General features: G+C 39.9%; 1 long non-coding RNA gene across 2 annotated transcripts in view; it reads left to right on the top strand.

Annotated features, from left to right (window-relative positions):
* Nucleotides 1–1,243: 1,243 nt before the first annotated feature.
* Nucleotides 1,244–11,824, top strand: part of LOC122034334 — a 31,536-nt gene continuing 20,955 nt past the window's right edge. The window contains exons 1-4 of one of the 2 annotated variants that reach the window (XR_006126687.1): nucleotides 1,244–2,151; nucleotides 3,436–3,497; nucleotides 4,032–4,193; nucleotides 4,373–4,540. This is a non-coding gene — a long non-coding RNA (uncharacterized LOC122034334). The remainder of the gene's footprint in view (nucleotides 2,152–3,435; nucleotides 3,498–4,031; nucleotides 4,194–4,372; nucleotides 4,541–11,824) is intronic. The other variant, XR_006126686.1, reaches the window with a different exon arrangement.

The following is an 11,824-nucleotide window of genomic DNA, read 5'->3' as shown; positions in this document are numbered from 1 at the left end:
AACCTGCACAAACAAATACATGACCGACATATGACAAGTATATAACAAGCACTGACTGTGGGAGAACACTCTACCATGGATGATCTGTGGACAGTCAGGCTAAATAAATAGTCACTATCTGTAGGTGAACTTGCTACCATGAATGGTCTCATGGGCAGATAAGGTAAGTAAACAGTCACTATCTGCGAGCAAACTCACTACCATGATGGTTTCACAGACAGACAAGGTATATACATAGCTGTCTAACTATGGACCACACGCAAACTCGCTACCACAAATGGTCTTGTGGGCAATCATATACATCATGATCATTGATGACTTTTTTAACCATGAGTGGAAGACAATGATTGACACGATATACCAACGGTCACTAACGACTCTCTCAACCAAGAGTGGGAGACAATGGTTGACAGGATATACCAACGGTCACTAATGACTCTCTCAACCAAGAATGGGAGACAATAGTCGATAGGATATGACAATGTAACAATACGTAGAATGGTCTAACTTCACTAGTGTTTAGGCATAAGTCTGAATAACAGACAAGGTCAAGTATGATACTTAATATCCTACACTACGGTATGATCTTACAAATGCACATACATGAAAAATATCAAGTCAATAACTTAGTTCAATATTTTACAACTATGCTACGGTATAATATCGTTAGAATAATAGTGTGAGCATAAATGGTCATAAATAACATGGATAACAATAAAACTGCATGGATATCACACTACAATAAATATGATTTTTTGCAGTGCGTCATCAACGACATGTAGTTAGAGTGCACCATTAATAATAGTTTTTTACACCACGCACAATGCCCTCAAGGCGTAGCGCAGACGGTGGGCACATGACATCTCTAGCGTAATGGTGGGGTCGGTTCACAGGAACTGACGACCTGAGATTTACTCCACCACATACCTATGACCTGTATATCTGTATGTACCTCCTTTCATATTCGTGAGACCGACACTATGGGGTATTAAAATAGTGAATTTATTTTTTTACACCGCACATAATTATATGTGTTGTGAATAAAATAATATTTATACAAATGATATCTCGTACATAAAAAAGTATTCGCCAATAAATTTTTTTACAACATGTAAAGTGTGATGTTGACACATAATATTAACAACATATGAAGCATGCTATTATTACTATTAAAAACCTGTTCGCTGTTAATAGTGTTCACAAAGTTAAAAATTTTTAAATCCCTACCCCTTCATGCGCCTTTCGTCGAATCCATTCTACCCGACCCCGAATTCTTTCTCCTCGAAATATTGCTGCTGCGTCCAACCCTAAACTCCTTCTCCACCGAATGTCTCTGCCCAACCCCTCTCCGGCGAACTCCTCTCCACGGAATGCTTGTCCGACGAAGCCCTCTCTGTCAAATCCTTCTCTGTCGAAGCGCTCTCTGCCGAATCTCAGGATTTCATTGACAAGGCACACAAGAAGACCAAAGCCCAGAGTTCCCTCGTATCCTCGACATTGGTATCCAGGCTCGGCCCCGACTCGGAGTCGTACGCCATTGAGCCCGCATCCGACGAATCTCATGAGCCTAACGCCGCCGCATGCGAATCTCTAGTCCGAGGATGCCACTTCACCTCCCCCACCGCCGTAGACGGGTCTTCTGAATTCCAACGATCGCTGCAGATAGGACTCCCCTTTTCGTGCGAAAGCTAGAGGGAAAAGGTCATTCAAGATCATGTTTTGGGATAAAATCGAGAAAACTACAGGTGAGGGAGACACGTTGCTTGTCCAACTGATTCTTTGCTTTGCGTTGGACAGTTTGGGTCAGAATCTCCAAATGTTTAATTAGGGTTTCCAAGGGAGCAACTCGAAGAACTTCGATCATCTAGCACCTTTAGAAGAGTCTGATTACTTGAAAATAATAAAGGGATTAGTTAATGGAAAGAAAGCATATTTTGATGGATTTCTTTCGAAACTGAGTTTTGCAAGGGTTGGAGGCGTATCTACTACTTTGGCGGAGGATGCACCATCGGTCAAAGAAAACAGTGAGAATCATGACCTTGGGGATGATAAGGAGGGGCCTACAACTAGCACTCTTTCGTTACACTGACCATCCTGACAAGAAGAAATTGTTTTCAGTGCAAGACTTCTTCAGTTACACTGAGACAGAAGGTAATTTTTTTTAGTATTCCTAGTTGTCAAGGTTTTGTAGAATAGTATGTTCACTCCTTTTATCACAATGCAACTGAGTTAATAGGTAATACTAGGACAATTAATAGTTTCTTTACCATATAGTTATTCTACTGGAGTATTGGACCAATATAAACTGCATCCTTATCTAATGATGGAGCATAGCATAGATGTTATTATCATGTCGTAGAATCAAGAAAAAGACCTTAATTGGTAAAGAATCAATTGTATTTCAAATAATATTTCCCTTGGTTGATTCTGATTTGTGATTAGGTGTTATTACTTTTGCTATTTTCCACTCTAGACAAACAGAAAAGCTCTAATTTTATTAGCAGAGAATCAAAAAAGCATCCTTTATTAATCATTATCATCAGAAAATCTCTCCACTTAAAAATATAAAAAAAAACACCCCTTATCTGTATTCTATAGCTTTTACCAAGTGCTTCTAAATGTATCCTAAATTCCAAATTGCTATAGACCAGGGCATTAGTTTGTTTTGTTGCATGGCAAGATTTTATTTAACATATGATGCCCTTTTACTGTTAGGAAGTTTAGATATTGTGACTGAATGTCGGATTAATCTATTAGAAGATATAAAACATAGATCTCAAAAATATGTTCATTGGAGTTACTAGTATGTAGAAAGGATTCATCTCCACAACCTTGGTTTTGCAAGTAAAAAATAGTCAGGCAAACTTGACACATAGGAGCAAACATACTTTTAAGGTCATAGTGTTGTTACAGCTTCACGAACTTGCAAGCTAGCATTTCATTAATCATTATGCCAGCCTTCATCATCATGCATCAGAAGATAGCACAATCATATTATAGATTCACAAACTTATAGCTCAATCATATTACAGATTCACAAACTTGCAAGCTAGCATTTCATTAATCATTATGCCAGCCTTCATCATCATGCATCAGAAGATAGCACATATGGCGGATTTGTGAGATTCTAGTTAGATTTTGCCAATGAATTGAACTACTCGAAGCCTAGGGTTAGCCTATCACATCAGATTGCAAAAATCAAGGTAGGGTTAGGTTTGGATGGCTTTGTTGCATTGGATCCATATATATGCAAAGGATCTAAATCCTAGTTGAAGTGACAATGGTTTTCTACCTTTGCAAAATTAAAATTTGTTTGGTGCTTTTCCCCCAAACTCAAAACACCTAGTTCAGAAATGAATAATCTACTCTGGTAGGTGTTTCGATATATTTACTCCTGGGAAATTTTGAAGAAGTACTGTAAAAATATCTTTGCAGCGAAGGAACTTATTTACAGAGAGAGGCTGCTTGTTGGGAAATGTCCATTAACTCCGGAAGAGGTATTGATTAGTTAGTTCAACTTGTTCATCAAAACAGTGGATTGCATTCTTAATTTTCCATTATAGTTGGCGATTTGCAGATAGGAAGAAATATACATTTTATCACCTGCATTTGCAAAATGCAAATTCCGTTTATCGCTAGCTACCATTGTGGTCTAGCTATCAATCCACATCTTTCTTCAAACAAAATTTTATTTGCCTGCTTACTTCATTCTATTGCAAGTTGTTGACAATACATTGGTTTCTCCCAATTGTATAGGATTTATATCATTCTTTATCTTATTTATGCCAGACTATGGAATTTTCTTTGGAGTCAACTTCAACTCTACCTATTTTCCACCTATTGGAATGCAAGTTCCTACTGTTTATGAATCTCTCTGTTCATGGACAGATGGGTGTTGAGCCACATAGCACTAATTATGTTTTTGTATCTGTAATAATAAATATCTTTGCAATTTGGTGAGGCCATATTTTTCTAATGCTTATTTTTTTTATCATTACCTTTTGTTTTTATGACTTTATCTTGCTGTGTAGGTAGTTAAGGCAGGCGAGGGAGGTGAACTTCCAGGCCACTAAGTTATTGGTGATATTGCTGTCATAAGAAATTTCACTGCTGGTGTTGGTCTTATTAGTCCTCCACCACACCATGATATATACTGGATTGAAGATCTTGTGCAGCTTATTTTTGACCTTAAGGTATTTAATCTACATTACTGGTCCCTTTTCTAGTTCTTTTCAATGATAACATAGTGTTATTAAAAAAAAAATAACAAAAGAAGCATTGTAAGTGTACTTTGAATCTTTGTTCACTAGCACGAAGAGTTTTCGATTTATATTTCTCTGACAAGTTGTAAAACTTCCTCTTTTTGTTGTAGAACTCAAATCCTGGTGCCAGAATCAGTGTTAAGCTAGTCTTTGAGGCTGGCGTTGGTGTAGTTGCCAGTGGTGTTGTAAAAGGGCATGCCAACCATGGTTTGATATCATTCAGAAGCAAGATCATGGACTGAAGTTTATCTCTTCATCAAAGGCTGCTCTTGAAAAAGGTTTGCCTGTTTATATTGAGACACCAGTTTACAATTTAAACCGTGCTATTGCTACATGTGGTATTATAATTTGTGTATGGTATTATAATTTGCATATGGTATTATAATTGTATGTGGTATTATAATTTGTGTATGATTGCTATTGATTTCTCTTAACCGCAACGTGTGTCGCGCTGTGCGCTGCGAATATTCTTAATCGCAGCGCGCCGGGCGCTATGAATAGGCTTAATTGCAGTGCGCCGGGCGCTGCGAATAGGCTTAATCGCAGCGTGTCGCGTGCTGCGAATAGGCTTAATTGCAGCGTGAATAGGCTTAATCGCTGCGTGCTGCGGATAGACTCAATCGCAGCATGTCGGGCGTTGTGAATTGGCTTAATCGTAGCGCGCTACGAATAGCCTTAATCGCAGCGTGCTGCGCGCTGTGAATATTCTTAATTGCAGTTTGCACCACATGTTACAGCATGCGCTATGACTCTGAATGCTTTTAACCGCAACACATATCGTGTGCTGTCAATGTTTTATAAATTTTAACAGTTTGTAGTTGTGCAGCGTGCAATGCGCGTTATTGATAGCATAATTGCGTGCTATGAGAAGTCATATTTATTGTCGTGTCAAAATAGACCAAGATACAAGATCAAGAAATAAAAGATCAAGCTCAAGAAATAAGAACGAATAGAGTCAAGGTAAATATAGCAACGATCTAAATATAGATCATGTACTAAGGTCAAAGTACTAAAGGAACAAGGTAAGAAATGCCCACCTTTATCCTTAGCTCATATCGAATAACTCCCATGTCGAGATGCTCGTCTCTAATCCAGCTAGTTATTTACTATAATGGACCACTTAACTTGATCAATGTATTTTTGGTATTTAATGCTTTGATTTATTTTGATGAACCGATATAAGCATATGAAGTCCAGACAAACGTCTAAGCATCTCACATCATTCTATGTTTTTGAATACACAAGCATGATAATCCTAGTGTGCTTGTAAGATGCTAATTGCCTAAAACTATAAGATCATGATTTCTAGGGGAAGTTCTAGGCTAAGTCCATAATAGTTTTAAAAACCAAGAAAAATGAGGATTCTTAAAACAGGAGTAACCTAGAAGTTTGAAATTATGTTAACAAAAATATCCTATCCTATAATTAGATTTTCAAAAAAATTTCTAGATTATCCAAAGAAAGTAATCAATAAGTAACTGTATAGGTCAAGTAGATTGATCAAGTCAAGCAAATAATATATACAAGTTCACTGAACAAAATAAAGTCTAATCATCATCGGCAGGTGGAGGTGGGGGCTGATCAGCCACACGTAAAGCTTGAAGTATGTCCTACATCTGCTAGTCTATCTGCCTAAATCCAATGGTCATCTCACCATAGAAAGAAGTGAATCCCTCATAGACTGATTGTCAAATTTGTACGGAAGACTCCTCAACTCTAGCAAGGCGCTCGTCTGTGGAAAGTGTGGTCGAAGGCTGGGTCGTGGTCGGAAGAGGTGCAAAGAACTCGTCAAATGTAAACTCTGGCATCTCTTCCTCCGTAGTTGCGGCTACCTGATTGACATAGGCTGGAATGACTAGCGAGATGCCCTCATCGGCCTCGTTCAGAATGGCTCGTTGAGGACCTGCTCTCCAAGCTAGACCTCCCTGAGTAATGACCTCTATATGTGCTAGGGCTAACTGACGCTATCTAAAACTATCCTACTCACTCAGAGTGAGTACAACCTGGGTGACATCAATCCTTATAGCTGAAAAGATAGTGGTCAACACATGGCAATAGGGCATGTGGATGCGTCCCCTAGTAATTCTACTAGATGCGTTGATGCCATTATAAAGATGTGTAATGCAATGCTAATGTCTAATCGCTGGCACAATGCGTAATGAAAAAAATGAGTGGGATGATCTTATCATCGCAATATCGCAGGATGTTGTAGGATCGAAAAGAATTTAGATATCTCTACAATTATATGATATTATCCACTTTGAGCCTAAGCCCTCATGATTTTGCTCTTGGGCTCTACCCAAAAGGTCTTATGTCAATGGAGATATTTTTTCTCTTGCTAGGAAAAGAATACAGGAGTTGATATGTATTTCCTAGGTCCGGGGGTCTTTTTATAAAAGGTAGATCCGCTACCTTAGCGACCCCCCTAGTGCCAGCCTCCAGGGGTCTTTTTATAGCTCTTGGAGAATCTTATCCGAGGTTGGAAGACGCCTCCAATAGGCTGGAAGGCGCCTCTAGCAAGTCAAGTTCTATCCGTCCAAAGATGAACGTTATCTTTGCCAACATTCACTGGGAAGGCGTCTTCCATAGGTTTGCAAGACGTCTTTGTACTATTCATCAAAGGCGCCTTCCATCCATGGAAGGCTCCTTCTACATAGAGGCGCGGATGCGCCTTTAACTGCCTTTGAAGGTGCCTCCAGTAGTGCTTGCAGCATCTTATTACCCTTCGCTGCTCCGATCGCTTGGGTGATTTCGGTCAACTGGAGTAGGGCTCACCCGAACCCATTTTCCCCTTCTCCTAGAGCAGACTTCTACTCTGGCTTCTCGTCCCTCGGAACATCGTGCATGCCCTTCTCGTCCACCGGTGTATTCTTTCGCAACACCTCGTCCCTCGGATGCACCGAGTCTGTCGGCTCTCTTCCCGTGTCATCCTTCTTGCTAGCTGCGTCTTCCGCTCGACTTCTTGTGTTCCTAAGCTCCTCCACACTTAGACACAAGGATCAAACACAATGTGACCTAACTTTAACTTAGTTAATCACATCAAAACTACCACATGGTTCAACAATTTATTCCTCCTGCTCCATTTGTATTTTCACTCGGAGAGTCATTTTCGACTGGAGTTTCGCTTCAGAAGTGTCTAGGGCGCTTTTTAGCTTGGCCGCTTTCTCAAGTTCAACTTTGACCAGCTTTGGAGCTTCTTGAAGTTGAGCGTCCAACTCCTTGATCCATTCAAAAGCACGCGTGGTAGCTGCCTCAGCAGCTTGCTGCTTTAGTGATTCATTTTCTTGTGCTAGGGCATAGAATTGTTGAACCACACTCATACTTATTGTTGGAACAGCGGGGGCCGATAAGAGGGGGGTGAATTGCCTGCAAAATTAAAGATACCCTCCTCAAGACTTTCAACTAAAAATAAATAGCAATAATAATAAAGTAATAAAAAAAAGAATCAGAGAAAATCAAAAGTTGACTTGGTTACAACCAAGATGGTTGTTAATCCAAGGCGATGAAAAGCGCACTAATGATCTCTTTCTCTGAAGGCGGAGAAGCCTTTTACACACTAAAAGCTTAGAACTATTGCTAAAAATGAATACAGAGTTGATTGCTTGAATATTGAAAAGCTTTTGGACCAAGGCTATATTTATAGCCTTGGTCGGGGCGCCCCGAAGGGTCCGGGCGCCCTAGGGGGATAAAATTTTATCCCCCAACGTTCAGATTGAGTTTTGACTCGCTCTGGTCAAAATCCAACTCCAGGCGGCCCGGGCTGTTACGGGCGCTCGGACATGATAAGTCAACTCAGGTTTGACTTTTGGTCCAGACCTTCTGCTTTGTTTCAGCTCGCCTTGGTCCGGGTCTTTTTCGCTCCGGCTCCGTTTGCTTGGGTGATCTCTGCTATCCGGAATAGGGCTCATCCGAACTCATCTTCCGGTCTTTTCCTCGAGCAGGCTTCCATCCCGGCTTCTCGTCCCTCGAACGCTGCGAACGTTCTTCTCATTCACCGGAGTACTCTTCCACAGCTCTCTCGTCCTTCGGATGCACCGAGCCCGTCGGCCCCCTTCCCGTGCCATCCTTCTCGCTAGCTGCATCTTTCGCTCGACTTCCTGCGCTCCTAAGTTCCTGCACATTTAGACACAGGGATCAAACAACAAGCAGGACATAACTCCCCCTTTTTGATGTGCATCAACCCAAGTTCAAATTAGGGTCTAAAAACAAATAGTAATTTGAAAGAAATTACTAACTAACAGCTTAAGCATAAAGATTGCAAAAAGGAATTTGCAATACAAAAAATATGTAATTTGTCAATTTTCCTAACTCCCCCTTAGCTTGTATGCCTACCTCTCCCCCTTTGATCATAGCAAAAAGAATGGGGTACAAAAGTATAATGTAAGGGGGTTTTTTTTTGAAAAAATTTCAAGTAAAGTGTAAAAAATTTTAAGTAAAATTTCCGTAAGATTTTGCAAAAATTATAAGTTAATCCAAGATTTTAAGTAATTTTTTTTTAACTTTTAGAGGACTTTTTAACTTAGGCAAAAATAATTTTAAAGATTTTCCAAAAAAATTTTAAGTTAAAAAAAAATTTCTCAGGAGAATTTCTCTAAGTATAGATTTTTTTTAAAAAAATAATTTAACTTAAACAAAAATATTTTCTCAAAAAAAATATTTTTGAAAAAAAATATTTGAAGAACTTTTACAAGCATTATTTAATTTTAATGCTTTTCAAGAATGTTAATTAAACATTTCATTTTTATATTTGGCTTCCAAGCAGTGGCGAGACACTAGGTCTTCTTGATTATTGGAGCAACAACCACTTTCTAGTCAAAGTCTCATAAGGAAATTCACTGTTTAATTTTCTCATTGAAAGTCTTTAACTTTTTAAATTTAATCTAGTAATGATTTTGGATCCCAGTAAAAGAGTTCCTTCCTATTGGATTAATCAGAAACTTAGGGGGTATATAGTTTCTTGGAACTTTCCTAAGTTGTCCATGATATTTTCTAATATACCAATTTAATTTTTTAAAAGTTTTAGTTTTGATTTTGAAAATTTATTTAAGCATGCATGATTATTTTTCAACTTCTCAATTTCAATTTTTAATCTTTCATTTTCTAATTTTAAATTATCATACATTTCTAGTGGGCATGCTTTTGTTAAGTTCAATTTCAATTCAGCATTTTGTTTTTCTAATTTTGCTAGATCTTTCGTAAGCACTTTGATAAATTTAAAGGACTGAGTAGGAGTGAGATCACGTACCTTACTTACCTCTCTTGGTGATGCTCCCCCTTCGTCGCAGCTTTCTTCTTCTTCTGAAGATCCTTCCCCTTCATCTATGCTCATCTCTGAGTCAGAGTCATCTTCAAAGAGATGGTTGGCCATCAGTGCTATTCTTGAGAAGGCTTCGACTTTTGATTTGGATGATGAAGAATCATCCAAAGTGGCCTTTAGACTTTTGCGTTTAGTGGATATCGATCTTTGAGACTTGTCTTTTTTCTTTAATTTGGGGCAGTCACCCTTTATGTGCCCTTCCTCGTTGCAATTGTAGCATCGAATTGTCTTTTTATAGCGTTGATGTTTTTTCGACTGCGATCTAAATTTGTTAGTTTTAATAAATTTATTTAATTTTCTTATCAGAAGAGCCGCTTCAGTTTCGTCGATCGATGCCTCAGAATTGGGATCGTCCTTTTCGGCTTGTAAGGCAATATTGAGGTTCGTCTTCTCCGTTTGTTTAGGCTCTGCGATTCGAGACTCGTGAAGTTCAAATGTAGAGAATAAATTTTCTAAACTACTTTCCTCAAGGTCCTTAGAGATATAGTAAACATCTACTATAAATGCCCACTCTGGAGTTATTGGGAAGACGTTGAGCGCATACCGGATAGAGTCTTAGTTCGTTATCGGTTCTCCGAGGTTGGTCTGTTGAGTTATCAACTCCTTAATTCTTGCCTAGAGTTGCGCTACCTTCTCGCCGTTGTTCATCCGGAGGTTCGTTAACTAGGGCTGAAGAATGTCGCTCCTCGCTAGCTTTGCTTCTGAGGTGTCTTCGTGGAGCTCCAGGAATTTATCCCAGAGGTCTTTGGCGGAATCATAGCTTCTGATCCGACTTACCTCCTGGGGCGGCAGAACGCTGAGCAGGTGAAATTCTGCTTTTTCGTTGGCTACGAAATCGACTCGCTCCTTCTTAGTCAAGTTGTATTCTTCTTTCTCTTTTTGGCGTTGTATATCCATATTTCATTATTAAAAGGATATCAAATTCGGTCTTAAAAAATACCTCCATTTTTCGCTTCGAAGTAGCGAAGTCTCCGTCGAATTTCAGGGGATGAATGTTCGCGTCGGCCATCGTCCTGATCTTTGTGTTTCAGTTGGCGGTTAGTCCTTTTGAGGCTGTCGGGCTCTGATACCACTTGTTGAAAAATGGAGGCCGACAAGAGGGGGGTGAATTGCTTGCAAAATTAAAGATACCATTCTCAAGACTTTCAACTCAAAATAAATAACAATAATAATAAAGTAATAAAAAAAAGAATCAGAGAAGATCAGAAGTTGACTTGGTTACAATCAAGATGGTTGTTAATCCAAGGCGATGAAAAGCGCACTAACGATCTCCTTCTCTGAAGGTGGAGAAGCCTTTTATACACTAAAAGCTCAGAACTATTGCTAGAAATGAATACAGAGTTGATTGCTTGAATATTGAAAAGCTTTTGGACCAATGCTATATTTATAGCCTTGGTCGGGGCGCCCCGAAGGGTCCGGGTGCTCTGGGGGGGATAAAATTTTATCCCTCAACGTTTAGATCGAGTTTTGACTTGATCTGGTCAAAATCCTACTCCGGGCGCCCGGGGCTGTTCCGGGATCCGGGCGCCCGGACATGAAAAGTCAACTCAGGTTTGACTTTTGGTCCGGGCCTTCTGCTCCATTTCAGCTCGTCTCGGTCCGGGTCTTTTCTGCCCCGGCTCCGTTTGCTTGGGTGATCTCCGCTATCCGGAATAGGGCTCACCCGAACCCATCTTCCGGTCTTTCCCTCGAGCAGGCTTTCATCCCGGCTTCTTGTCCCTCGAATGCTGTGAACATTTTTCTCGTCCACCGGTGTACTCTTCCGCAGCTCTCTTGTCTTTCGGACGCACCGAGCCTGTCGGCTCCCTTCCCGTGTCGTCCTTCTCGCTAGCTGCGTGTTTCGCTCGATTTTCTGCGCTCCTAAGTTCCTGCACACTTAAACACAAGGATCAAATAACAAACATGACCTAACCTAATTTGGTTGATCACATCAAACAACCACGGGGTTCAACACTTATCACCTAGTGTTGAAAGACAAGTGTCAATATGAGTATTCAATATGAGTGAAAAATAATAAAGTAAGTAACGTTACCTTGGTTTGCTCATAGCAGTACTCGTTTGCTAAACCCTTAGGGACAAGAGGGACAAGTTCACTGAGTTAGTTTCCCGCATCCGCTCAGGCGTCTTTTAAAAGACCCTCCAACAATATGGGGACAATAGGTGAATAGGAGGTCATCAAAGTAACCACATCTTGGGTACATGACAAATTAAAGGTAACGGACGAATGATAAGACCAACTTCCTAT

The sequence above is a fragment of the Zingiber officinale genome, chromosome 11B (assembly GCF_018446385.1).
Source record: "Zingiber officinale cultivar Zhangliang chromosome 11B, Zo_v1.1, whole genome shotgun sequence".
NCBI lineage: Eukaryota > Viridiplantae > Streptophyta > Magnoliopsida > Zingiberales > Zingiberaceae > Zingiber > Zingiber officinale.
The sequence above is the reverse complement of the archived record's forward strand: the minus strand, read 5'-3'. Positions and strand labels throughout refer to the sequence as shown.